The sequence below is a fragment of the Procambarus clarkii genome, chromosome 47 (genome assembly GCF_040958095.1).
Source record: "Procambarus clarkii isolate CNS0578487 chromosome 47, FALCON_Pclarkii_2.0, whole genome shotgun sequence".
NCBI classification, from domain to species: Eukaryota; Metazoa; Arthropoda; class Malacostraca; order Decapoda; family Cambaridae; genus Procambarus; species Procambarus clarkii.
This window is the reverse complement of record NC_091196.1, coordinates 32,573,138-32,601,074: the sequence shown is the minus strand read 5'-3', so window position 1 is coordinate 32,601,074 and position 27,937 is coordinate 32,573,138. Positions and strand designations below refer to the sequence as shown.

The window sequence follows — 27,937 nt, the reverse complement described above, 5'->3', positions numbered from 1 at the left end:
ACTCCTGTTAATTCCTTTACCTTTTCATAATTTTATGCATTGGAGTTCTAAAAGTTCTATTTCTACCGTATACAGTATTTTTTTTGTTTTGATAGAATTCAACATTCAGGGCCAAGATTTGTCTCACAATTTTCAGTGCAATAAAGGGTAGTTAATGTCATGAGGGTTATTTAATTAATGTTTAGTTAGAAATTCTAAACAAGTGTGTTGTGTTGCACAGGCAAGTACAAGAATGAGAGTAAAAGTTTGGTGGGATAAAGAAATATTAATAGTTTTTGATGACAAGAAAAATAAGCAGATTTTGGGAATGGAAACAGAAGATTAAAGAGGCAAGAAAATTAAAGTATGATTAGAGTCAAAGATATGTGGCATGTTTGATAAAAGCCTTGGTTAGGAAAAAATGTGGCTAGAGGATTGTATGATGAAGTGGTATTGCCTCCCCCTAATTTGCTATAGAAGCAAGATGCTGCTGGCGTCTGAGCATGAATAAGGAGTAAATGACAAAAAAAATGCAGTGGTGAGCATACTTGACTTACTAGAAAGAATGCCTTGATTCAAATCCTATGCATGTTGAAGGGTTAGGCACCACTCCATCATTGCTTGCATCTGTACCCCCTGCAGTAATGGGGGACTTGGATGTAAAGTGGTTGGTGGATTGTGTTGCAGGAAAGCAAGCATGTAAGATAAGTCTAATAAATGATCTATGATAGGAAGAGCTCTTAGCCTGCCAATAAAAGTCAGAAGACTTTTGCTCCAGTACCCTCTGTGTAAAATATATTGGAGTGGTGTTGTGTCAAATTAAGAAGTGTATTGAGACGGTTTGATCATAATGAATAAGTGGATAACAAGATCATTGTGGAGTGTACTCGGGTAAATTTGAGGATGGTAAAAGATGAGGAAAGCTTAGATGCAGGATTGAGTATACAGTACAAGGAAGTGGGTAAAGAGCATGAAAGTGACCAAGACGTGGTGGGGGAATAAGTAGGTAGAATCCATTTGTTTAAGAGAAAAGCACCATGTACTTTGATATGTGAAGCAAGTGTGTACTTTTTTTTGGAGGGTGGGGGGGTTGTTGCTGGAGTATAACAGTGCTGGTTTTTCGTAATGTTTGTTAACCCTTTCTCTGGAACTTCTGTTTTTGCCAAATCTGTTCTTTCCTGTACAGTAGTACTAACTGGCTTGCTTCAGTACTCCTGCTTATGTTCTTGAGCCAAAATATTGTTCAAGTAGCTCTCTACCTGGCAGCCATAAGTGTTCATAAGACATATAATATTATTATAAATACAACTTTATAATTATTGTTTCAATATAATTTTTTTTGGGTGAATGGGAAGTCGTTCTGGATTATGTAAGATAAAAAATGATCCAAGTAACTCGATACCAGGCTAATAAATATTTCCAATGCATTAAATATTATCATAAATGTAAGATACAAATAAATTCACCAGGACATTTTACAAATTTGAGTTGCAAATTTCTAAAATTAAATTAATAATGCCATTTTATTCCGTACATTGATTTGTGTTGTTCTCATTGATTTGTAATGTTTTCTAATTTATCTATTATTTTTGTATTTATAATAAGAAAAAAATAATGCTCTTTTTCATATTAACCAATAATCATAATAGCACTCATAATGGTGACTATGTCTTGAACATGGACAAATTGTTCCTGACATTTAGACCTATTGCACAATGTCACAATTTACTGTAACTACCAGATGGTAGCTGCTGCCAAACACAAACTCCTGCTCTGAAAGGCAGATATCTGGACTAACATTAAATGTGGAAACAATTGTTTTGATGCATTTGGTAAAACTCACTGACTGCAATATCCCAATATTTGTTTGTTTGCTTATCTCGATGAAAGTGCTAATATGGAAAGAATAGTGAATTGGTCTTTTTTTTTAAGTGAATGGGTTATGTGGAAGATTTTTGAACGAGTTTTTTTATTATTTTTCTTTCCCTATATTGATATTTTTTTCTTTGGGCTATAGTTCCCCCCCCCCCCCATGAAATGGCACGTAGAACAATTATATTGATGAATGCTGTTAACTCCTCTTCCCGTGACACACATTCGCCTGTATTGACTCTCTCTCCTCCTCTCTCCTCCTCCTCCTCCCTCCTCCTCTCTCTTTCCTCCTCCTCTCTCTTCCCTCCTCCTCTCTCTTCCCTCCTCCTCTCTCCTCCCCCTCTCCTCCCTCCTCCCCCTCCCCTCTTCCCTCCTCTCTCCTCTCCTCCTACTCTCTCCTCCCTCCTCTCCTCCTACTCTCTCCTCCCTCATCCTCCTTCTCTCTCTCCTTGTGGATTCTCACTGAACACTTTACTATTTTCTTTTCCTACTACCCTTTTCTCTTTCCCCCCCTTATCTTTCCCTACCACATCCTACCATCTATATATATTTTTGTAAAACTTATTACATTTTCAAAGACTTTAGTTTACACACACACACACAACTTATAACTGAATAGAGCTTAAACATCTTCGATTTTTTATACCTGCATTTGGGTGAGGTGATATGTTACAACAGTTTTGGATGAGGTGAAAACAAACTTTCAACACAAGCCAGAACACGAAACAATGGGTATTGAAGGTAAGAATGTAAGTAATTGCAGAGGGCCTATTGGCCCATATTTCTTGATGCTTCTATGATGGAGCGGAGTCTTGAAGTGGGTAGAATATATTTGTGCATTAATTGGCTGTTGATTGCTGGTGTTGACTTCTTGATGTGTAGTGCCTCGCAGATGTCAAGCCGCCTGCTATCGCTGTATCTATCGATGATTTCTGTGTTGTTTGCTAAGATTTCTCTAGTGGTGGTTTGGTTGTGGGAAGAGATTATATGTTCCTTAACCCTTAAATGGCGCATAGCTATATACCATTTGACACCCACAGGCGCATACCAAAAAAAAAAAAAAAAAAAAAAATTCTTCCTAACCTGTTAATTTGTTTTCACTGATCACGGGAAAAACAATAAAAAAATCGTAAGTGGCATATATTGCCCACTATAGGGCGGGGAATTCTGGCAAAAATCAGGCGCTGACTGAGCGTGCGTCCCAGGCGGTCTGTTGATCGCCAGCTGTCAGGCCAGAGTTTCCACAAAGAGATAATTACCTAATTATTTCAATGTCTCTGATTGATTTTTCGTAGTTTTTTTGCTCTAATATTATTCAATAGTGTGTAGTGTGATATATTTATATAATAAAATGAGTGAATCATCGCTGTACTCAAAAATATGGTGGGCATATTGTTGATTCAATTATGTTCATCAAACAGTGAACAAATACTTTGTCGGTTATTACACTATATACACACAGATTATATGTAAGTATCTGCATGTTTTGTTCACCATGACGAACCACTAAGTTGGTATGCTGAGTGGCAGTGGCAGGCAGTGACTGGCTGCCAGTGGCTGCCACTCCCTCCCTCACCTCACCTGACTTGCCACCATTCTCCACCCACCATACTGTTTTTGCTTTTATATACAGACGTTATATATAAGTATTTACATGTTTTGTTCACCATAACTGTACATCTAAGCTTGTATGGTGAGTAAAGGCATAAAGACGTAGCTACTCACACAGTCAGCTGGTGGCGGCCGCCCTCAAGGCCAGACGCACTAATATTTCTCCTACAACAATACTGTTTGTGGTGTTATTATACTATATACACACATTATATATAAATATCTACCTGTTTTATTCACCATACTTGTACAAGTAAGCTGGTATGGTGTCCAAAGACCATCGTGGTCATCAGTAAACAACATGGTAAGTCCTGCAGACGACGCTCCTCCCTCACCAAAATGGCGGCTCCCAACCTCCTACTCTCGCTGTTATCTCACACTATACACACGTTATATATAAGTATCTACATTTGTGTTCACCATAGCGAACCATTAAGCTGGTATGGTGAGTGCAGTCAATAAAAGGTGGCCACACACACTCAAAAGACAACGCCACCATCCTCCCTCCCACAGCATTACTCCTCCCTCCATGGCGCACAGTGCCAAATATCACCACAATCCTGCTATTATCAGAACCCTGGTCAGTTTTATCACAGTCAGGGGTCTTCTGTAATAATATCATCGCTACATAATAGCATGAACAAGTATATTATGGCATTTTTAGGCGATGCTGTGGTCACAAGCTGAACAGCAGTGCTGTGAGTTCATGCTGCGTGCGTCAGGCTTGGTAGCTGACTCAATACTGAGGCCCCTCACACCCGGGAGTTTGGCCCACGATTTTTTTTTAAATGGCGTCTGTTTACAAGAGCCCTGATGAAGGTGTGGTGAACCCCGTGTATCCACGGGCCGTTTAAATCTTGCGTAGTACTCCAAAGCATCATATGATGCGATGCGTAATTTGCTGCAAGTCGGTCAAAGCATCATATGATGCGATGTGCAATTTACTGCAAGTCGGTCAAAGCATCATATGATGCGATGCGCAATTTACTGCAAGTCGGTCAAAGCATCATATGATGCGATGCACAATTGAAGGGTTAATGGAGCCCTGTTGCTTATGCATCGTTAAACGCCTGGAAAGAGATGTTGTTGTCTTGCCTATATATTGAGTTTTTTGAGGCTTACAGTCCCCAAATGGGCATTTGAAGGCATAGATGACGTTGGTCTCTTTTAAAGCATTTTGCTTTGTGTCTGGAGAGTTTCTCATGAGTAGGCTGGCCGTTTTCTTGGTTTTATAGTAAATCGTCAGTTGTATCTTCTGATTTTTGTCAGTAGGGATAACGTTTCTATTAACAATATCTTTCAGGACCCTTTCCTCCGTTTTATAAGCTGTGGAAAAGAAGTTCCTGTAAAATAGTCTAATAGGGGGTATAGGTGTTGTGTTAGTTGACTCCTCAGAGGTTGCATGGCATTTCACCTTCCTTTTTATGATGTCTTCAACGAAACCATTGGAGAAGCCGTTGTTGACTAGGACCTGCCTTACCCTACAGAGTTCTTCATCGATTTGCTTCCATCCTGAGCTGTGGCTGAGAGCACGGTCGATGTAAGCGTTGACAACACTCCTCTTGTACCTGTCTGGGCAGTCACTATTGGCATTGAGGCACATTCCTATGTTTGTTTCCTTAGTGTAGACTGCAGTGTGGAAACCTCAGCTCCTTTCCATGACTGTTACATCTAGAAAGGGCAGCTTCCCATCCTTCTTCATCTCGCAATTGAAACACAACACATAATTCCTCTTGAATGCCTCCTTCAGCTCCTACAGACGTCTGACATCAGATACCTGTGCAAAAATGTCGTTCCTCGTCCTCAAAATGTTTGTTCCTCATCCAAAACTGTTGCAACATATCACCTCACCCAAATGCGAGTATGTAAGACAAACTGTTTAGTTTATGCATAAGTAAAACTCTGTTTAGTGTTTTCAGGTTACAGTTGTGTGTGTGTAAACTAAAGTTTTTGAAAATGTAATAAGTTATTACGAAACGCATTCAAGCGTCGCGTCAGACTAGAAATAAAAATGAATTTTGGAGAATTGATTTTTTAATTACCATCGACAGTAAAAAGAAACATAAATATTGAGAAAATTCGTGTTAGCATTATTAATCTTCCTTTTTCGGTCATATTTAACAACATATATATATATATATATATATATATATATATATATATATATATATATATATATATATATATATATATATATATATATATATATATGTCGTACCTAGTAGCCAGAACGCACTTCTAAGCCTACTATGCAAGGCTAGATTTGCCTAATAAGCCAAGTTTTCCTGAATTAATATAATTTCTCTAATTTTTTTCTTATGAAATGATAAAGCTACCCATTTCATTATGTATGAGGTCAATTTGTTTTATTGGAGTTAAAATTAACGTAGATATACGACCGAACCTAACCAACCCTACCTAACCTAACCTAACCTATTTTTATAGGTTAGGTTAGGTTAGGTAGCCGAAAATGTTAGGTTAGGTTAGGTAGGTTAGGTAGTCGAAAAAGCATTAGTTCATGAAAACTTGGCTTATTAGGCAAATCGGGCCTTGCATAGTAGGCTGAGAAGTGCGTTCTGGCTACTAGGTACGACATATATATATATATATATATATATAATTATTTTTATTTAAACTTTGTTACAAAAAAGTAGTTACATATAAGGTACAAAGATGATTATCATAAGTTGTCGAGTTCCTCCAGCTCCTCAGATGGCAGGCAGGAACCCTGAATGCAGTGTGCATTTCCCCTCTGTATTGCCATGCTGAGGCACTGAAAAAGGAAGCTGGAAGCTCTAGGGTCTCTCTTTATTTCAATTAGCCTAGAACCTAGTTACTTAAAAAAACTGGTGGCAATCTTGCTCCAGGCACCAAATGTTTCAGAAGCAATGGGGACAAAATTGTAGTGGTAATCCAGTTCTCTGTACCTTAGGGATTTGGGCGATTCTCTGTGAATGGCAACACCATCCGGATTTGCAACCCTGAAGTTGATGTAGGCATTAGCCAGGGTTGATACATGTAGTTCTATAACAACTGCTTGACATTCTTCCATGGGTAATATATATAATATATACTGTATTTTATAATATTATTTTATAATATTTGTATATGATGTGTACCGTATATGTCGGCGTACAAGTCGATCCGACGCATAGGTCGACCCCTAAAATTTTGAGGTATACAGTAGTTCAGGTTTAGGCCTATATTCATTGCATAAGATGACCCCCAAAAACAAGGCAGCACCACTTTCCCTTCCCACTATATGGAAAGAAAAAATTATGTAATCTCACAAATATGATAGCTTAATGAACATCTACTGCATAAGGCAGGTGGTGTCAGTGGTTGTCAAGCAAGGCAGATGGTGTTAGTGGTTGTATCCGTTGGGTACTTATCAACTGGGTGCCAAGTCATGTGGGAATAATAGGAAATGACATTGCAGACGAAGCTGCAAAACTTGCAACTAAGAGAAGAAATGTAGACATTTACATACCACAGTCTATTACAGATTAAGAAAGTAATTAGAAATAGAGCAATGCAAAAGAGGTACAGTTACCACAACACAGCAGTTGTAACATCAGGATCTGCGAGTTGGTATAATAACTCAACCAACTATGAACCACTTATTTTGATGAAAGGGAGCAGTAGAACAACAGAAGTACACTTACATTGCACCTCAGGCTTGGATACCCATGTGCATGGGAAATAGGCTTACAGGTTCCAGAAGATGAGAGGAAATGTCAGCATTGGGAAGAAATGCCCGACAGACCACTGGAACATTATCTGACACAGAGCAAAGTTACAAACCTATTAAGATTTCAATTTAGATTCAACAGAACAGAAGAAGTTGTTAAACACATTTAGCAAAGTCTTACTGAAGCGACCATATGAGTCATAAACACTTATGCTCCACCTAAGTAAAACAGAAACAAGCAACACTTAGTGGGCCAGCCAGAGGCTTAGGGCCCATGCAGGAATATCCCTGCAAAAAAAAAAAGGGGGGGTTGTCAAGGGAGGCAGGTGTTGTTAGGGAAGGCATCTGGTTGTCAAGGGAGACAGGTGTCATCATGAGAGGCAGGTGGTGTCAGTTGTTGTCATGGGAACCAGGTGGTGTTAGTAGTTGTCATGGGGACCAGGTGGTATCAGTGGTTGTCATGGGAACCAGGTGATGTCAGTAGTTGGCATCAGGCAGGTAGTGTCTGTAGTTGTAATTGGAGGCAAGTAATGGTTTCAGTGGTTTTCATGAGGCAGATGGTGTCAGTGGTTGCCAGGGAAGTCAGATAGTCAGTAGTTATCAGGTGTTCTCAATGGTTGTCATGAGAGGCAGGTGGTGGTCAGGGAAAGCAGGTGGTGTCAGTGTTTCTCAGGGGAAGCAGGTGGTGTCAATGGTTTTCAGGGGAGGCAGTTGGTGTCAGTGGTTGTCAGGGGAGGCAGGTGGTGTTAGTGGTTGTCAGGGAAGGTTAGTGGTATTAGTGATGGACGTTGTCAGGGGAGGTGAGTGAAGATACGTAATCCCCACAGGAGATTAGTCAGGCCTAGCGACACAAGACTTACTGGTAGCTACCCTTGACCCACCCTTTGTATCCATTAGTACTGTATTTTATCTGTACATTACTATCTATTCCTTATTCTTATTAATAAAATGTTTGCCATTTTATTTTTATTATTATTTGATATATACAGTATTTCAAATATATACATCATATGTAGATAAGTCAAGGCTGGCCCTGTGCCTGGCCTGGAGAGTAGAATAACTCTCAGAACCCCATCCAGGTACAAATGTAATTGTTGATATCAAACATTATTCCATGATTTTGAACGGAGCCTGCAGCGATGGTAGCATATATGAGCAGTGAATAGGTCGAAAGTGTGTCAAATTCTTCCAAATCACGAGTCAATTGAGAGATGTTATTGTTAATTATCACATTATAATTATCACACTGTAATTTGCCTGTTTTTATTAGCAAGATGTCATACTGGAGCAATCACAATGCTGAAGATTGTGGTATACTTTAAATAGTTGGAATGTATTTGCATTTGATAAAGATTTGACAATGCGTGGTGTAGCTCTCCTGGCTTAATGAAGCAAACCATCTGCTGACTGGCATTCTATTTACCTATCAACCCAATGTTGTGGGCTGAAGGCGTCTGCTCTGCCTCCCTCCATCGCTCCCCCTGACTGCCTGCCAGCCTCCCTGCCTGCCAGCCTCCCTGCCTGCCAGCCTCCCTGCCAGTCTCCTTCCTTGTCAGCCTTCGTCGCTGTCAGCCAGCCCCGTCCACCTGCCAGCCAGCCCCGCTCACTTGCCAGCCAGCCTCACCCACCTGCCAGCCAGCCTCGCCCACCTGCCCAACCCTGTCCCGGCCGGCCCATTTCTGCCCCAGCCAGCCCATCCTGCCTGCCCAGCCCTGTCCCAGCCAGCCCATCTTGTCTGCCCAGCTCTACCCTGGCCAGCCTATCTCGCCTGCCTAGCCCTGTCCAGGCCAGACTACATCCTGCCAGCCCTCCTTCCCTGCCAGTCAGCCAGCTAGTCCTGGCCGCCCACCTGCCCTCCTGCCTGTATGCCTTCCAGCCAGCCAGCCAGCCTGCCTGCCTGCCTGCCTGCCAGCCAGCCAGCCAGCCAGCCAGCCAGCCAGCCAGCCAGCCAGCCAGCCAGCCAGCCTGCCTGCCTGCCTGCAGCCAGTCAGCCAGCCAGCCTGCCTGCCTGCAGCCAGTCAGCCAGCCAGCCTGCCAGCCTGCCAGCCTGCCTGCCTGCCTGCCTGCCTGCCTGCCTGCCTGCCTGCCTGCCTGCCTGCCTGCCTGCCTGCCTGGCCAGCTCCCTCTTTCCCTCCCTCATTTCCTGCCTGCCCACCCCCGCTCTCTGTCATCAGTTTGCCTAGAAATTTATAATTTCACAAGTGAAATTATCACAAGTGAAATTATCAAAATAATTGTGATGGGCTATGAGAGTTATGAGAAGTGGTGTACAATGAGTGTTAGGCCAGTTGTTTCACTAATTTATCTCTCAGTGGTAAAGGTTCACATTTTATTTTTTGCTGACAAGTTGAACCCTGGTTTTGGAGATTTTTTTTAGGCTTCAAATGTCGACTTATATGGTGGCATGTACGTTATATATTATACATAGCAATAATATAATGTAACAATAATAATATAATACAGTATAATCATAATAAAGTATATACTGTAATGATAGTATAGGGGTGGTAGGAGGAGCAAATACACAAATATATTTAGTTAAAATGTAAGTTATTCTCTTAGTGCTATTTATTCCCTTCTCCAAGGCTATGGGTCCCCCACAATTGCACAGAGGTGTACCAATAACAAATTATATATACAGTATATATATGTCGTACCTAGTAGCCAGAACGCACTTCTCGGCCTACTATGCAAGGCCCGATTTGCCTAATAAGCCAAGTTTTCCTGAATTAATATATTTTCTCTATTTTTTTTCTTATGAAATGATAAAGCTACCCATTTCATTATGTATGAGGTCAATTTTTTTTTATTGGAGTTAAAATTAACGTAGATATATAACCAAACCTAACCAACCCTACCTAACCTAACCTATCTTGATAAGATAGGTTAGAATAGGTAGCCGAGAAAGTTAGGTTAGGTTAGGTTAGGTAGGTTAGGTAGTCGAAAAACAATTAATTCATGATAACTTGGCTTATTAGGCAAATTGGGCCTTGCATAGTAGGCTGAGAAGTGCGTTCTGGCTACTAGGTACGACATATATATATATATTTATATATATACTGTGAAATTATCAAAATAATTGTGATGGGCTATGAGAGTTATGAGAAGTGGTGTACAATGAGTGTTAGGCCAGTTGTTTCACTAATTTATCTCTCAGTGGTAAAGGTTCACATTTTATTTATTATATATATATATTATATATACTGTATGTATAATTATATATATTTATATATATATACTCTATATATAATTATATATATAATTATATATACAGTATATATATATAATTTATATATATATACAGTATATATATATATAATTTATATATATATATATAATTGATATTATATATATATATATACAGTATATATATAATTTATATATATATATAATTTATATATATTGTATATATAATTATATATATATATATATATATATATATATATATATATATATATATATATATATATATATATAATAATATGTCGTACCTAATAGCCAGAACGCACTTCTCAGCCTACTATGCAAGGCCCGATTTGCCTAATAAGCCAAGTTTTCCTGAATTAATATATTTTCTCTATTTTTTTTCTTATGAAATGATAAAGCTACCCATTTCATTATGTATGAAGTCAATTTTTTCTTATTGGAGTTAAAATTAACGTAGATATATGACCAAACCTAACCAACCCTACCTAACCTAACCTAACCTAACCTATCTTTATAGGTTAGGTTAGGTTAGGTAGCCGAAAAAGTTAGGTTAGGTTAGGTAGGTTAGGTAGTCGAAAAACAATTAATTCATGAAAAGTTGGCTTATTAGGCAAATTGAGCCTTGCATAGTAGGCTGAGAAGTGTATTCTGGCTACTAGGTACGACATATATATAATATATACAGTGATACCTCGCATAACGATCACCCCAAAAGGTGAACATTTTGGGTAACGCCCGGCCCGATCGGCGACAAATCATCCCGTATGGCGAACGCTTGTTTGAGTAACGTCAACACCACATGGTGGGGTCACGCTGCTTCTTGCACATTCTTGGACGCCTTCAACAATGCAAATAAATTATGTTGTTCTTGCTTAAAGATGCTAATGATGCTGGGATATAAAGGGGTGACTGCTGAGATGTTGCAAAGCATTGATGTTTTTGTAGGAAAAAAGAAATGAATTTTCTGAAATACAACAAATGTCAAAAAGGTTCGTTCGGTGTCCAGCAGGTAGGCTGCTCCATTATAACAATCTTTCTTTGTTTCAAATGTGTTCCATTTGTTTTGTATTTGTCATTTACGTCTCGATAATGGAGCAGCTTACCGTACAGACACTGCACAAACCTTTGACATATTTCTTTCTTCATATTTGTTCAATATTTATTTTTCATTTGTCTTATAGCAAAAGGTTCGTGCGGTGGTCGGCAGGTTGGCTGCTCCATGTTTCTTGCATAAAAAAAAAGAAAATAACAAAAATAAATGAAGAATTTTGAAAACCAGAACAAATGTCAAAAAGGTTCGTTCTATTGTTTACAGGTAGGCTGCTATATGTTTCTTAAATAAAAAAAAAAAAAAAAAGTTGAAGCAATTTGGAAAAGGGACAAATGTCATAAAGGTTCGTTCAGTGTTTGTCGGGTAGGCTGCTCCATTATTGAGACGTAAATGAAAAATACAAAACATATGGAACACATTTGAAACAACGAAAGATTGTTGTAATGGAGCAGCCTACCCGTCAAACACTGAACGAACCGTTATGGCATTTGTCCATTTTCCAAATTATTTCAACTTATTTTTTTTTTTTTTTTTAAGAAACATGGAGCAGCCTACCTGCTGACCACCAAACGAACCTTTTGCTATAAGACAAATGAAAATTAAATATTGAACAAATTTGAAGAAATAAATGTCATAAAGGTTTGTGCAGTGTATGTATGGTAAGCTGCTCCATTATTTAAAACATCGAATATCATGTTGATGTTTTTCAGTGGTAGAATGGATTAATTTGATTACCATTAATATCTATGGGGACATTCGTTTTGTATGACGTCCATTTCACATGATGACGATGGCGCCGGAATGGATTAAATTCTTTATTCGAGATACCACTGTATATATATGTATATAAATATATATATATATACACACACATATAACTTAGGTAATGACACACATGTTGTACCTAGTAGTCAGAACACAATACTCGGCCTAGTATGCAAGACCCAATTTGCCTAATAAGCCAAGTTTTCCTGGATTTATATATTTTTCTCATTTTTTTTCTTATAAAATGATAAAGCTATCCATTTCATTATGTATGAGTTATTTTTGTTTAATTTCAGTTAAAACTAATGTAGATACATGATTGAACCTAACCTACCCTACCTATTCTTACCTAACCTATCTTAACCTAACCTTAACTAACATTACTAAGTCAATAATTTATGTTCTTAATTAATTAATATAATATAATAATAATATTTCAAATAAACCAATTAGAAAAAAAGTTAGAAATAAAGAAAATCACTCGGCCTATTAGGCAAATCAGGCCTTGTATTGTAGGCCGAGAAGTGCGTTCTGGCTACTAGGTATGACATACATAAATATATATATATATATATATATATATATATATATATATATATATATATATATATATATATATATATATATATATATATATATATAATAGTATATTTTGGTAGCAGTCTTTCCTGTAGACATATATTATTAAATATGACCGAAAAAGTAAGATTAATAATTCTAACACGAATTTTCTCAATCTTTCGTACATTTCTTTTCACTGTTGGAGGTAAATCAAAAATCAATTCTCCAAAATTCATTTTTATTTCTAGTCTGACGCGACACGAGCGCGTTTCGTAAAACTTATTACATTTTCAAAGACTTTAGTTCACAAATACACAACTGAATAGAACTTACGCATCTCCGATTTTATATCTACATTTGAGTGAGGTGGAAGGGGTGATGTGGCATTAACACAAGACAGAACAAGAGGTGGCATTAATAGGGTATTAATTTCATCAACACAAGACAGAACAAGAGGTGGCATTAATAGGGTATTAATTTCATCAACGCAAGACAGAACACGAAACAATGGGTATTGAATAGAAGTGTTTGTAGAAAGCCTATTGGTCCATATTTCTTGATGCTTCTATATTGGAGCGGAGTCTTGAGGTGGGTAGAATATAGTTGTGCAATAATTGGCTGTTGATTGCTGGTGTTGACTTCTTGATGTGTAGATTTCTTTGGATTTCTCTGGCGATGGTTTGGTTGTGGGAAGAGATTATATGTTCCTTAATGGAGCCCTGTTGCTTATGCATCGTTAAACGCCTAGAAAGAGATGTTGTTGTCTTGCCTATATACTGGGTTTTTTGGAGCTTACAGTCCCCAAGAGGGCATTTGAAGGCATAGACGACGTTAGTCTCTTTTAAAGCGTTCTGTTTTGTGTCTGGCTTTAAAAGAGACTAACGTCGTCTATGCCTTCAAATGCCCTCTTGGGGACTGTAAGCTCCAAAAAACCCAGTATATAGGCAAGACAACAATATCTCTTTCTAGGCGTTTAACGATGCATAAGCAACAGGGCTCCATTAAGGAACATATAATCTCTTCCCACAACCAAACCATCGCCAGAGAAATCCTAGTAAACAACACAGAAATCATCGATAGATACAGCGATAGCAGGCGGCTTGACGTTTGCGAGGCACTACACATCAAGAAGTCAACACCAGCAATCAACAGCCAATTATTGCACAACTATATTCTACCCACCTCAAGACTCCGCTCCAATATAGAAGCATCAAGAAATATGGACCAATAGGCTTTCTACAAACACTTCTATTCAATACCCATTGTTTCGTGTTCTGTCTTGCGTTGATGAAATTAATACCCTATTAATGCCACCTCTTGTTCTGTCTTGTGTTGATGAAATTAATACCCTATTAATGCCACCTCTTGTTCTGTCTTGTGTTAATGCCACATCACCCCTTCCACCTCACTCAAATGTAGATATAAAATCGGAGATGCGTAAGTTCTATTCAGTTGTGTATTTGTGAACTAAAGTCTTTGAAAATGTAATAAGTTTTACGAAACGCGCTCGTGTCGCGTCAGACTAGAAATAAAAATGAATTTTGGAGAATTGATTTTTGATTTACCTCCAACAGTGAAAAGAAATGTACGAAAGATTGAGAAAATTCGTGTTAGAATTATTAATCTTACTTTTTCGGTCATATTTAATAATATATATATATATATATATATATATATATATATATATATATATATATATATATATATATATATATATATATATATGTCGTAGCTAGAATGCACTTCTTGGCCTATTATGCAAGGCCCGATTTGCCTAATAGGCCGAGTGATTTTTTTCTTTTTTCAATAAATTGTTTCCAATTAGTTTATTTGAATTATTATTATTATATTATATTAGGAACATAAATTATTGTCTTAGTTGTGTTAGGTTAGGTTAGGTAGGGTTGGTTAGGTTCAGTCATGTATCTACGTTAGTTTTAAGTCAAATTTCAACAAATTAACTTATAAATAATGTAATGGACAGATTTATCATTTCATAAGAAAAAAATTGAGGAAAATATATAAATTCAGGAAAACTTGGCTTATTAGGCAAATCAGACCTTGCATAGTAGTCCGAGAACGACGTTCTGGCTACTAGGTACAACATTATATGTATATATATGTATATATATATAATATAATATGTCGTACCTAGTAGCCAGAACGCACTTCTCGGCCTACTATGCAAGGCCCGATTTGCCTAATAAGCCAAGTTTTCCTGAATTAACATATTTGCTCTAACTTTTTTCTTATGAAATGATAAAGCTACCCATTTCATTATGTATGAGGTCAATTTTTTTTTATTGGAGTTAAAATTAACATAGATATATGACTGAACCTAACCAACCCTACCTAACCTAACCTATCTTTATAGGTTAGGTTAGGTTATGTAGCCGAAAAAGTTAGGTTAGGTTAGGTAGGTTAGGTAGTCGAAAAACAATTAATTCATGAAAACTTGGCTTATTAGGCAAATCGGGCCTTGCATAGTAGGCTGAGAAGTGCATTCTGGCTACTAGGTACGACATTATATATAAATATATATATATATATATATATATACTGTATATGGGTAATATATATATATCACTAAGAACTCTGCATGACCCAGCCAGGATTCAAACCCATGATGTCTAGGATCACTCCCCCTTCCCTACTCTTTCCACCTTTTTTTCCTCTTTCCCACTCTTCACCCCAACTAACCCTTGACCTTATCCCCTTGGCCCTTACCCTCATTCGCCTGTCTTTTGGGAGACCCCTTCCCCTGGTTTCTTCCCTTGTCTTTCCATCACTTCCCCTTCTTCACCCCATCTACCTTTTGACCTCTCCCTTTCTCCCCATCCCTTTGGTCTTCCCTGTTTCCCCATTGACCCCCCCCCCTCCCTTTCATTCCCAAACCCCTTGGTCCCTACCCTCAGCCTCCCACCTTCTCCTTCTCTCAGAAAATTTATTATTAAGAAGCACTGTTGGGTCTCAGGGAATATAATACAGTATTACTTATCACTAAAAACTCCATGGAAATCACACCCTTTGGTCTTTCCCTGCTTCCCCCATCCTTCCCCCCCACTCCCCTCTCTTGCCTTTCTCACAGAAAATTTATTATTAAGAGGCTCTGAAGCAACTGTTTGGGTCTCTCAGGAAATATAATATTACTCCATGGAAAACTCCATTGAAATCACACCATATATTTCATGCTTGTCTCCATGAAAATTGCATGGGTGTGTCTATAACTTTTAGTATTTCTGGAAAAACATTTAACTTATATCTACCACGTTCCAGCCTATATCCATCCCATACCCACTATCATTCCCCCTGAAAATTATATATCAGCTCATCTTCCTAAAATGTAAACTCATATAGTAATGATGTGGTCAACAGTACAAATAAGTCATGATGGACCACCAGAAAGTATATTTTTATTACTGTATTGAATCTGGACAAACTGGAATAGTTTTTATATTTATGTTGCTAATAAGGCCTAACCTAAACGGCCTAGGCTTAATACATGCTATCTGAAGCCAAATACAGTACATGTCTGTGCTATATAGGCCTAGGAATATTTAAGTGTGATTTTTAGCTTTAGTTTTCCTAGTCTATAAAAATACTACAAAAAGTGCTTACTGAGGCTCATTTAGTACATATTTGTACTTTTGACCACATAATTTAAAAAGTACAATAATTTCAGGATATACATACATTCAATTTATAATTTTGTTTTTAAAATACTGTACAGTATACTGTACTAGGTTAGGAGATTTAGGGCATGTGTGTTTTGCCCTAATGAAAGTGGCATATAACTTATTACTTAGTGGAATACAATAGAAATGATTAAAGTGAGATTCAATGGTTGACTTCATAATATAATTTCCAAATCATTGAATGTAATTTAATTAAGAGGTAGTGTGATATATTAGCATAAGTTATAGTTTGTAAGATTAGCAATAGGAGTGGTTAAAAGTGAAACAGCAGAGTTAGTATGGGCTAGTATGAAATGATAAGATGGTAGTACTGTGTTTGGGCTGGCACTAGTAGTCCTGTGATTGACTCGGGTAAGAATATGCAAGATCGAAATACTTATACAAGTCTTGTGCTGTATTGGGAAGTGTCAGTATTGAAAATTTTTCTATATACAGTATATCTCTGATGCCTTGTTCCACCCGGGAACTCCCCTTCAAGGGGGTGGCCACTAACAGAAAAGCCTCCAGACAGCCCCTATATACACATGATCTTCTGGCCGGTTGTGTACCCCTTATGCCATCATAAGAACGACCTCGTAAGTAATCCTTCAGTTTCCATGAACGTTTTCATCATTTTTGTGAATGAATCTTATAATCATTATACATGCTGAAAATTGTGTTTAGATTGATGTTGTTTGTTAGTAGTGGGAAGATTAGCTTCACAAGTGCAGTACTTTTTTGCTTTGCACTGGGATGCATTCCAAGACAAGGTTATGAAAAGTGAATCTGTATGCAGCTAACCCAAGTGTACATAATAAAATGGGGTAAGTTTCCAGACACCTTCAGACCAACTCTCGCAGATCCAGCCATTGCATGAAACCTGCATAATAAACAGTCAACTTCTGAGACTATGCATACAAAAATTTGAGCATTTACAGGGGAAAATTTAGTGGTGCAATAAAATAACTAATAAAGTCTGTAAAGTCTGTACAGGGTAATGTTTGTTTGGCAATATTGTAAATATTGGATTAACACACCCTAACTTAATTTTAATTGTTGTAAGTTACTCTTTTATTTACTTTATGCATAAGAAAAGAGGAGGAGGGGTAAATTTAGTATGTTTGTTATAATAATGTTAGAGGGAATGTGATATTATTGATTATACACTATTAATAAGGCAAAGGGCAAGGACAAAAGAATGGTTCAATCTGTGGTTCAATGGCCGGCTGGTTCAATAATGCACATTACTGGAAAAGTTATAAGTAAAACCTAATTGTGTTAAGCATTAAGATTGCCAGAACTTTTAAATATAGCCACTTCTGAATTACATTTCTACTTATCGTACCAGTAAGATAGTGTTAGTCTTTGTATCGTACCAGTAAGATAGTGTTAGTCTTTGTATACACACACTTATCTAGCTAAGCTGAACATCATTCATAAACATTGGCAAGTAAGAGCTTATCATCTCATCAGTCAACCTCCTCCGGTAGGTCATTCACAAATACCAGAAACAACAGGAAACAGAACACTGCTTCTTGCTTCCCTCTTCTAAAATTCCTTCTCTCACTTCTCTCACTTCTTGACATTATAGATCTTCATTACCCAGTCAAGTAATTTCCTTGTTGCCCCCCCCCCCCCCTGGTTACAAAGTTTGTCCTCTCCAAATGTTTATCAGCCTTCTCCGTGATTTTCTACAGTGTTCGGAATGCTTGTCAGTTATGCCGGTCTATGGTTAAGGGACAATAGTCTGCCCAATTTAATATTTGTACTTGCTGGGAGTTCCCAGCTCACAACTGATGTTGCATTGATGACCACAGCTAGTGTATTTTATAGAATACTCTAAATAAGATCTCTTATTAGCCATGGTGCTATTAGGACTGGTCGTCCTGCCTTTCATACATCTTATCCATTAAGCGTTTTTTATACCCTCTGCAGCAATCACAATGTTGCCACTCATAATTTTTTCTTTACATCTCTCACTTTCCAAGCCTGGTAATCACTTTCCTTCGGTCATAAAATCTGAAATCTCTTATAGAATTCTTCATAAACTTTACTCGGTGATATGTTTCTCATTTGCCCTTATAAGATGGAGCTATATCTGCTTTGAATTTATGGTTCTTTAGGTGGGAGTTTTCACACCAGGGTGACTTACTCCAGAATAGGCCTCATAATGACATATGCTCTGTACTGAAAACCTTTTTTCTGGGGGGAGCCCCTTCGGCTCCCCGGAGCTATCCAGGCTGATATGTGTATTATTAGACTTTGGCATCAGTCAGTGTGAATGGAGTTTTAGACCTACTGGGGACCACGAGCCAGAACCTGGGCCCCTCAGAGAGGCTCGAGGAGCAATGGCCTATAGAAGTGCACATGTCTTTGAAGCATTCTATGTCTGCCATTGACTGGGCTGGGCACCCAGAAAGGTAAGTGCCTCAAAACAAAACCCCTATTCTGGTTAAAACGGCTACAGAAAGCTAACGAGTGGACAGAACTCCCAAATTGAAAAATGAGCAAATGAGCATGACGTCACACTTTCTGCGCCGCTTGTCAGCGCAGCTCCCCCATCCCTGGGAGGGGGAAGAGGAAGGCCCAGACCCATCACGCTGGCTATCCACCTCTCAAGTTCTTGGCTGATGTGATTATGGCTCAGTCGTGTGGCTCCAGCTCCTGATTCTCTCTTTGTTGTGCTGTGCCTTATGCTCTGTACTACTCGTATGGTGGCGTGCAAGTTGGGAGTAATATTCACAAGTACTTGACTGCCTATGCTTAGGGTTCCCTTTCCTGAGTGCCCTGTAAGTACCACTCTTGGGGCTTAGCGTTATCTTCCACAAATCACCTTGGGGTCTACCTTTGTTGGTCTCTAGCTGCTTGGTGAGTGACCACCCTGGGAGTGCTGGGAGGTTTCCTCCTCCCTTGTTTACCTTGGGGTAAGTGGTAGTTTTGCTCTGGTAGAGGTGTGGGGTATTGCGCGGCTAGTTTTCACCTATTACAGCGGCCGGCTTTGTTCCTCCTGGGTACGTTGTGCTCTTGCGGGGGTTTTCTTTTCGTTTTTGTTTCTGCCTGGTGGGGGGAAGGGGTCTGCTCTTGTTCCCCCTACCGCCAGTTATAGTAGGGGTCTTGACCTGTGTTCGGTGGTACCTCCTGCTTGGCTCCCGTGAGTGGACACATCCCGGGGATTCAGTTTTAGAAGTTTGTTTGGTAAACTTGGGCGCCGATTAGCAGTACCCTGCCTGGTCTTGCCCTCAGTGACCACAGCCTAAGGGCCTGAGAAACCCCACGGGGGCACAAGAGATCCGATCGATGCAACCCCTGGGTCCCCTCTTAATTAGTGTGAGTTTGAGAGTTGCTCTGTCCCCATGTCTCAGGGCAACGCTCATTGTTTTTGCCTCTCATGCTGCCTGTTGGGTTGGTGACACTTTCGACCCAGAGTCCTGTGAGCATTGTTGCTTGTCTGTGACTCAATTCACCCAATCTACTGATGACATTATTCGGGTGCAAGCAGCTCATGCATTGCATGATAGGTATAGGTTGCTGCAATGTGCTAGGTTGGTTGCTACCCCGGATGCCCTGAGGCTGTCCCGTTTTGCTAATAGGGACCCGGACATGGGCGTGTTCATCGCTTCGCCCTTAGTTCAGTCCGCACCCCCTTGTTCTTCCCCTGCTGTGGTTTATTCTGGTCTTCCCCCACCCCATCCTTGCTTCCGGCTCCAAAGCGTCTTGAGGGCTTCGGGGTCGGGGTTTAGAGGATTCTGAGACTCGGGCAGTTTCAGGGGTTGCCCCATCCATATACCTGATCAACCAGGCTGTGACTCGTACGTCAGGCTGCGAGCAGCCGCGTCCAACAGCCTGGTTGATCAGTCCGGCAACCAGGAGGCCTGGTCGACGACCGGGCCGCGGGGACGCTAAGCCCCGGAAGCACCTCAAGGTAACCTCAAGGTAGGTAAGGTATCCAGGGTGGTGACGGAGGCATTCGAGTCGGTTCCTCCAGCCGTGGCGATGGAGGCATCCGAGTTGGTTCCTCCAGCCGTGGCGACGGGGTCTGACCAGTGGGCCCCCTTCTTTCCTGCTTTTTCGGCTGTCCCGGCTTTTTCTTGTGAGGCTGAGGTCCTGGGGTTAGGGTGGGGCTGACTTGGGGGCCTTAGGTCCCGCTGAACCCGGTGTAACGTACGATTATATTACGTTGTTGGGTTGATTAGATACACAGTGTTTAGTGAGTTTCATATTTATTTAGTAGTCCTGGATACAGCAGTGTCGTAGACGTTGAGACGAAGCCTGGAGCAGAGCAGAGAGCTGAGTGAGGCCGGAGTCGTGGAGCTGTATGTGGGAGAGCGTGGCGGCTCGATTGAGAATTGTGAGTGTCTGAACTCGGGGAGCGAGAGAGTGGCGGCTCAGTGCGGTCGTAGTCTGCTGTCTGCTCTGTGTCGAAACTGTAGCGTCTTGGGTCGATTAGGACTGTACACGCCGAGTGCTACATTGTTGACTGTGGAAATTGAACTGTCTTCTATTCATCAAATCGTTGCTTATATGGTGATTACACCTCAGCTTCCTCCAACAAGGTGAGAAGAGTATTACCTGTAATTGGGGAAAGGATTGTAGCTTCTGTAATTAGTTATGCTATTAAGGTAATGAGATAATGGAGCGAGTATAAGATTAACTCGCTACACCGGGACCTAAGGGACCCGGGTTGGAAGGGACATCCCTTCCAACTCTCTTGAGTGGGGCTTTTTGTTACAAGGAGTGGGGTTTTCCTTTACCCCCTCTGCTTATGAGTTGGATTTGGGTTCAGCCCTTCCCCAGGTTTGGTTCCGTATCCCTTCGAGTCCTTCGGTTCTGTCCTTCCGGAGGTTTTCAGCTTCTCGCGTCTCACCTACTGAGGTGCAGGTAGCCATTGCGGCTTACCTCCTGTGCGACCCGGACTTTGCCTCTATAATAGATCCGTTATCCTTCAGTTTGGGTCTTCGTCTCCATACTGTGTTCGTTATGAGGTTCCGGCATTGTCCTGGCTTGCAGACTGCCTTTTGCTATCATTGGAAGTTTGGAATACAGTACTTTCTGTCATACCCACATACTTGAGTGGTGCGTGGCATTGACGGTGGTCCAGGTTTACCTGGGGGGGGGGGCGGCTTCAAGCACCTCAATGCAATGTTTGTTCGCCCCTGCCCCTCTGCGGGATGTTGGAGCAGTTCAGCTTCACATGCAGGTTCCCTCCCTGTCGGCTGCACTGGTGGCAGAGGACTTGCGCGCTTGAGGCTTGCTGGCTTCGGTCTTGCATTTCTTTTCCCTTCTGGAGCTGTCTTCGGAGTGGCTTGCAGAGGATGTAGAGGCACTTGGGGGCGATCCTGGGTCTGATGCCTTGGTCTCGGCATCTCGTGCATTGGATGCGCTGCTGAAGCTGTTTGCGCCGATCCTGTTGGATGTGGTACCGCAGTTTTTCACCGAGCATCTCGCATTTTGGCAGGTTGTGTTCGCCTCCTCTTTGGAATCTGCTTGGGCCCCTGGCTCTTAGAGTTTCTTTGCCTTTTTGTCCATTGCTGTTTGCAGAGTCTGCGATTGGGCAGTTTCTGCAGGCGGCCTCGGTTAGTTGTCGTCCGATGTCACACTTGTTGGTGCTTTGGGGGTTTTTGGGGGGGGGTCATCCCGGAAAGGTCGAACCAGGGCCTGGGGTTCCACTCGTTGTGGTAGACCACAGGTGCCAGTTTTGGAGCTGGCACCGCCTTCAGAACAGTCTGCATCTGGTCGGCGTGGTGTTCGCTTTGTTCGCAGGTCATGTTCTCGTAAGGGGAGTCAACTTTTTTGTGGTTCGCCCCATTGACGGGGCGATGGGGGGAAGGCTTGCTATGTTCACTCATGCCTGGTCTTCCAATTTGTAGGCTTTTCAGGTCTTTTCCGATGGCCTGCGGTGGTGCTGGGTGGCCCCTTCTCCTTTGGGGGGTTCGGGGCTGATGGGGCAGGCCTCGACTTTTGGGCTCTGTCAGGTCATCTCGGAGTGAGTGCGCTTGGGCGTGGTCGAAACGATGACGTCTCTCAGATGGGTTCCTGCCTGTTCCCATATGCGGACCTGCAGTTCATTCTGGACTTGTCCCTCCTTTCGGATGACTACTCTGTCCCAGGTTCGGCTTCAGTTGGAGCCAATGTCCCTGAACCTCAAGAACGCATATTGGCACGTCCCGATTCATCCCGGGTTCAGGGACTGGCTCGGTTTTGTTGTGGGGCAACTCGATTGCCGATTTCATTGTCTCCCGTTCCGGTTGAACCTGGCTCCTCACATGTTTACACGCCTTACCCGGGTCGTAGTGGCCCGTCTATGTCTTTTAGGTGTTCGGGTGTTGGCTTACCTCGACGACTGACTGGTATGGGCTCCCAGTAGGTCCGCGTGTCTGCTCACCAGGGATTTGGTTCTTTCCCAGCTTGCCGGGTTCGGGTTCCTGGTGAACTAAAAGAAGTCCCATCTGGTCCCCTTCCAGGTTCGAACTTGGCTGGGTCTTTTGTGGGACTCTCGGACCGCTTCCTTGTCTCTCCCTCCGGAGTCTCTCCTTCAGCTGTGGTCCTGCATGTGCTTGTTTCTGTGGGGGCTCTTGAGTCACCTGGCAGTTGCTCAAAGGTTTGTGCAGGAGCCTGAACTTCATGATGAGGGTTTACCTGCTGGGTCGGGTTTTATTTTGTTGGCTGTTCTGATTCCTTCGGGGACATCCCTTCCGCCTCTCTCATGATTGCTGGTTTCGACCCCCGGGGGCCTTGTGTCGGCGTCTGTGTCACCGGCTTCTTCGGGTTTTTCGGGGTTCAGTGCGCCTACCCGAGCCCTCGCTCAATGTGTCCACCGATGCGTTGTCTCATATGTGATCCTACAGGTATATATATATGTTTACCTTGGGAGCCGAACGGACAGCATGCTGGACTTGTCATCCTGTGGTCCTGGGTTCGATCCCGGGGCTGGGGCTTTGTGACCAGTGCTCACCAGGCCGGCCAGGGACAGTGGGGTCCATCCTTCTGTTGGGCCCACAGTATGGTGCAGGAGTTTGCGGCGGTGTGGTATTCACTTTGAAGGGTTCGGGTCGCCCGTGGATCGATGATCTGACTCCACTTGAACTGCTCCCTGGTGGTTCATTGCCTGAACCCAGGGGGTTCGATGCGCATTATTCGATTTGGCTCTTTGGGGCTAGTCGCTCCAGGTGACTGGTCTGCTGAGTTCTCGGTGTTTGGCTCTCCTGCCTTTTCACGTCCAGGGGGTGTCCAACGTTCTGGCAGACGGCCTGTCCCAGTTCATTTCCCTGTCCATGTCAATGCCACATGGACAGGGACAGTCAATGCCAACTCATTCAGTTGACTCTGCCAGATGTTTGGGTGGACCTCTTCGCGTCTGCATGGTCAAGGCATCTTCTGGTATATGTGGCACCCTTCCCCAACTGCGAGGCCATTATGATCGATGCCTTCAGGCAGGACTGGTTGAGGTGGGGGTTCCTGTACCTCTTCCTCCCCGGTTCCGCTGTTGCTCCAGGTCCTGCTTGGAAACTTACCACGGGAGAGTAGTCCTCTTGGCCTTATGGTGGCCAGCCCAGCCTTGGTTTCAGGCGCTATTTGCTCGGTGTCCGGACCCGGAGGTTTCCCCGTAGCTCTGTTTCTTTCAGCAGATCGGTCCAGTCCGTTACCAGACTGGTTCGAGCTTCTCCTCGAGTCTTCGTGTCTGGTCTTTTTTACTCAAATCTATCGCCATCTGTATGGTGATCAGGTGGCTTCTTTAATGGTGTCCCACCTGCAGGCTTTGTCTCTGTGGCAGTGTGAAGTTTCCTGGCGGTTCTTCCGATTTTTTTGTCTCTTTGTTGATTTATGGCACTTTCTGCTAAGATTGTTTTGTCCTTTCTATCATGGTTGTTTCAGGACTGTCATCTGAAGCTGAATACTGTCGCCTCGTATCATGCGGCGCTGGCAGAGCCGCTGCAGCTTGCATTCGGTATTGATGTTACTTCTGCTCTGTTTCGCAAGCTGTCTCTTGCGTTGTTTCACATCTGTCCTGCTCATGCGCCGTTTGAGCCGTCCGAGTCCTTGGATTGGGTCCTCCCTTATGTCTTCTCCTCGGTTTGTTGTGGCCCCTTTGGTTCAGGATGGTTTTTCCAAAGCTCTTTTCTTGTTGGCATTAGCCTCTAGGGGTCAGGTAAGGGAGCTTCATGCTCTCCTCTGGTGCAGGGGTTTCTGCTCTTTTTGTCAAGGTGATAGGTTTGTTCAATTGCAGCAGTCTCCTTCGTTTCTGGCGAAGAATGAGACCGCTGCATTCTGGAGTGGTCCTTGGGTTGTTGATGCTTGGTTGGTCAGGCCGGGAGGTGCATCATGTGTTGTGTCCGGTTGCAGATCTCCGGCGTTATTTGTGCGCCACAGCCTCTTTTGCCAAGGACACTTTTTGGTTGATCCAGTTTCCCTTCTTCCCTGTTCCTGGGTTCGGGTCTTTCAGGTCGTCCGCAGTGTTATTCGGTCTAGCCAGCCTGCGGTCTATCCCCGTGCCCATGATGTTCGTAAGTTTTCTGCTCTTGCTGCCTTTTTTGGTAACATTTCTTGGGCTGACTTTTGGGCACCGGGTTTTTGGCGGTTGAACAGGGTCCTGGTTGCACGCTACCTCATAAATGTTTCTGGGCATAGTCGGGCCTGTGTCGCTCTGGGTCGGTGGTTGCAGCCTATTGTCTCAACTTCGAGTTGAAGAGCGAGTGCCGACCGCCTTCCAGGTAAGTCCCTCTTCTTTTCGTCTTTTGTGATGTAGCTCAAGGGAGCCAAAGGGGCTTCCCCCAGAAACCCCGGGGTTGAATGTAATGAAATGCCATTTTTCTGGGTGAGACCCGGATGCTCCCTGGCAACCCTCCTTCCCCCAGTTTTTTTTTCTCGTGTTTTTGACATCCAGCCTTAAACTGACGGGTGGATTGCGGGCTTGATGGGTCTAGGGAGGGGAAGGGGGAGCTGCGCAGATAAGCGGTGCAGAAAGTGTGACGTCATGCTCATTTGCTCGTTTTTCAATTGGGCAGTTCTGTCCACTTGTTAGCTTTCTGTAGTCGTTTTAACCAGAAAAGGGATTTTGTTTTGAGGAGCTTACCTTTCGGGGTGCCTGACCCAGTTGATGGCAGACATAGAATGCTCCAAACACATGTGCACTTCTATAGGCCTTTGCTCCTCGGGCCTCTCTGGGAGGACCAGGTTCTGGCTCGTGGTTCCCTGTAGGCCTAGAAGTCCATTCACACTGAATGATGCCAAAGTCTAATAATACAGTATACTTATCAGCCTGAATAGCTCCGGGGAGTCTCCGGGTCTCACCCAGAAAATGGCGTTTTATTTCATTCATTGCTGGTGTTTTAAGTTCCTAAATGCTGTTCTAATGATTAATAGTTTTGCATGAACAGTACTGATAATACCCTGTGCAAGTCATCCTCTTGCCTAATATATCACATTTGTTATGAAGATGTATATATGAAAATAAAGCACTGTAATATTAAAATTCTCATGCATTGGCTTTAATAGGTTGTGTGAGTTGCTTGAGTGTGAATGTTTCTAGTTTGGCAAAACAGTTGTATTTTTATGGAGTAACAAATCAAAAGAGAATGGGTGGTTTGTATGTGCCTCTGTTGTTAGGCTATGAGGTATGTCAACTAGGTCCTCTTTCTTGACTATTACAGGAAGATGTTAACCCCCTTATTTTGTATTGCTTAATGGGTCTTCTTTCTCCTCAGTTCTAATTATTTTGCATTTATCTGGGTTGAAGTTTACTAGTTATTTCTCCTACTATTCCTGAAACTTGCCCCAGGTTGTTTTGCATATTTTTAGAATCATCATTGTGTTCTGACTCTTCTCATAAATTGTTTGTGGTCTGCAAACCTAAGTACTGTATGGATCATTCTCTTCATTTAGGTTATTGTCAAAACAGGAACATATACAGTATATATATATATAGATGCGATAAAGCACCTAAATTATTGGGACCGTCTCAAAGCTCTCCAAATGTACTCGCTAGAAAGGAGCAAGAGAGATATGAAATTATATACATGTGGAAAATACTGGAGGGCCAGGTCCCAAATCTACATAGTAAAATAACAACATACTGGAGTGAACGGTATGGAAGAAAATGCAGAATAGAACCAGTGAAGAGCACGGGTTCTATAGGCACAATCAGAGAACACTGTATAAACTTCAGAGGTCCACAGTTGTTCAACATCCTCCAGCGAGTATAAGAAATTTTGCCGGAACAACAGTGGACATCTTCAAGAGAAAACTAGATAGTGTAGTTTTCTTCAAGATATGCTGGACCAACCTGGCTATGGTGGATATGTAGGCCTCGGGCCAGGCTTAGGGAGTAGAAGAAGTCCCAAAACCCCATCAAGCAAGTATCAAGCAGGAATATAATAGGCTCTAAGATTGACCATTGTGGTCCATTCCACTTGCAACATCTCTTCACTCTTAGGATTGTCTTGACATCTTCTTTTGATAATTAAGACCTTAAGACCTCTTAAGACCTCTTCCCTTACAGTAACCCTTGTTTCCTAATAAAGCTCTACTCCTAATTTAGTGACCACCTATTTACCCCTGCTCTGTTTTCAAGTTTGTCAAGGTCTTGTGTAGAACTGTATCAAAGGCCATTGATAATTCAGGAAGGTACAATCTGCCCATCTTCTCTTTTGTCCTCTATTGCTGTTACCTTGTCAAAAGCTCCAGTTGATTATATAAACAGGACTTTCCTTCTCTGAAGCCATGATGGTGTTTGAAGGTTTTGAAGCCATACTGGTGTTTGAAAGCAAGGTTTACTCATTTTCTTTAGATGGTTGTTATTTTCTCCAGTACTTGGCACAGAATATGGGCTAAATTAAAAGTTCTAGTTTGTTGTAAAACCCTTTATTCGTCCATTTTGCATTGAGTAAACACAACTTACTTAATCAACATATTTCTCCATGTCTCATCCTGTTTCCATATGACATAATCTGTGGACCTGCTTGCACCCCTAATTGTTTTCTTCATTCTTGGTGTCGTTTCATTATGGGCTGCCACTCCTTCCCTCTGGGGGGAGCCGGTCGGCCGAGCGGACAGCACACTGGACCTGTGATCCTGTGGTCCTGGGTTCGATCCCAGATGCCGGCGAGAAACAATGGGTAGAGTTTCTTTCACCCTATGCCCCTGTTACCTAGCAGTAAAATAGGTACCTGGGTGTTAGTCAGTTGTCACGGGCTGCTTCCTGGGGGTGGAGGCCTGGTCGAGGACCGGGCCGCGGGGACACTAAAAACCCCGAAATCATCTCAAGATAACCTCAAGATAACCTCTGTTTTTCTTCAATTGAAAAAGTATCTGTTAGTTCCTGGAGAGAAATTGCATTATCTTTGCTCTTGGAGTTAGCTAATTCTGCTGGTGTTCTAATTCTTGGTGTCTGCTAATTCTATTATATCTAGGGTTGTTTCCTTATATTTTCCTCTATTCCATCTACTCTGTTGGAAATTGTGGCAGCTAATGTAACACATATCATTAGATTTTGTGGAGGGAGAGAGCTAGAGAAGGGGTAAGAATGATGAG

General features: G+C 41.9%; 1 protein-coding gene across 10 annotated transcripts in view; it reads left to right on the top strand.

Annotated features, from left to right (window-relative positions):
- The window catches only part of LOC123762900 (single-stranded DNA-binding protein 3), an 871,787-nt gene that overhangs the window by 774,176 nt on the left and 69,674 nt on the right, over window positions 1-27,937 (top strand). For 2 of the 10 annotated variants that reach the window (XR_011222292.1, XR_011222291.1), the window contains exon 15: window positions 16,868-17,007. The exons of the other annotated variants lie outside the window; for them this stretch is intronic. The gene's annotated coding sequence lies outside the window, so the exon portion shown is untranslated. The remainder of the gene's footprint in view (window positions 1-16,867; window positions 17,008-27,937) is intronic. 10 annotated transcript variants of the gene reach the window in all.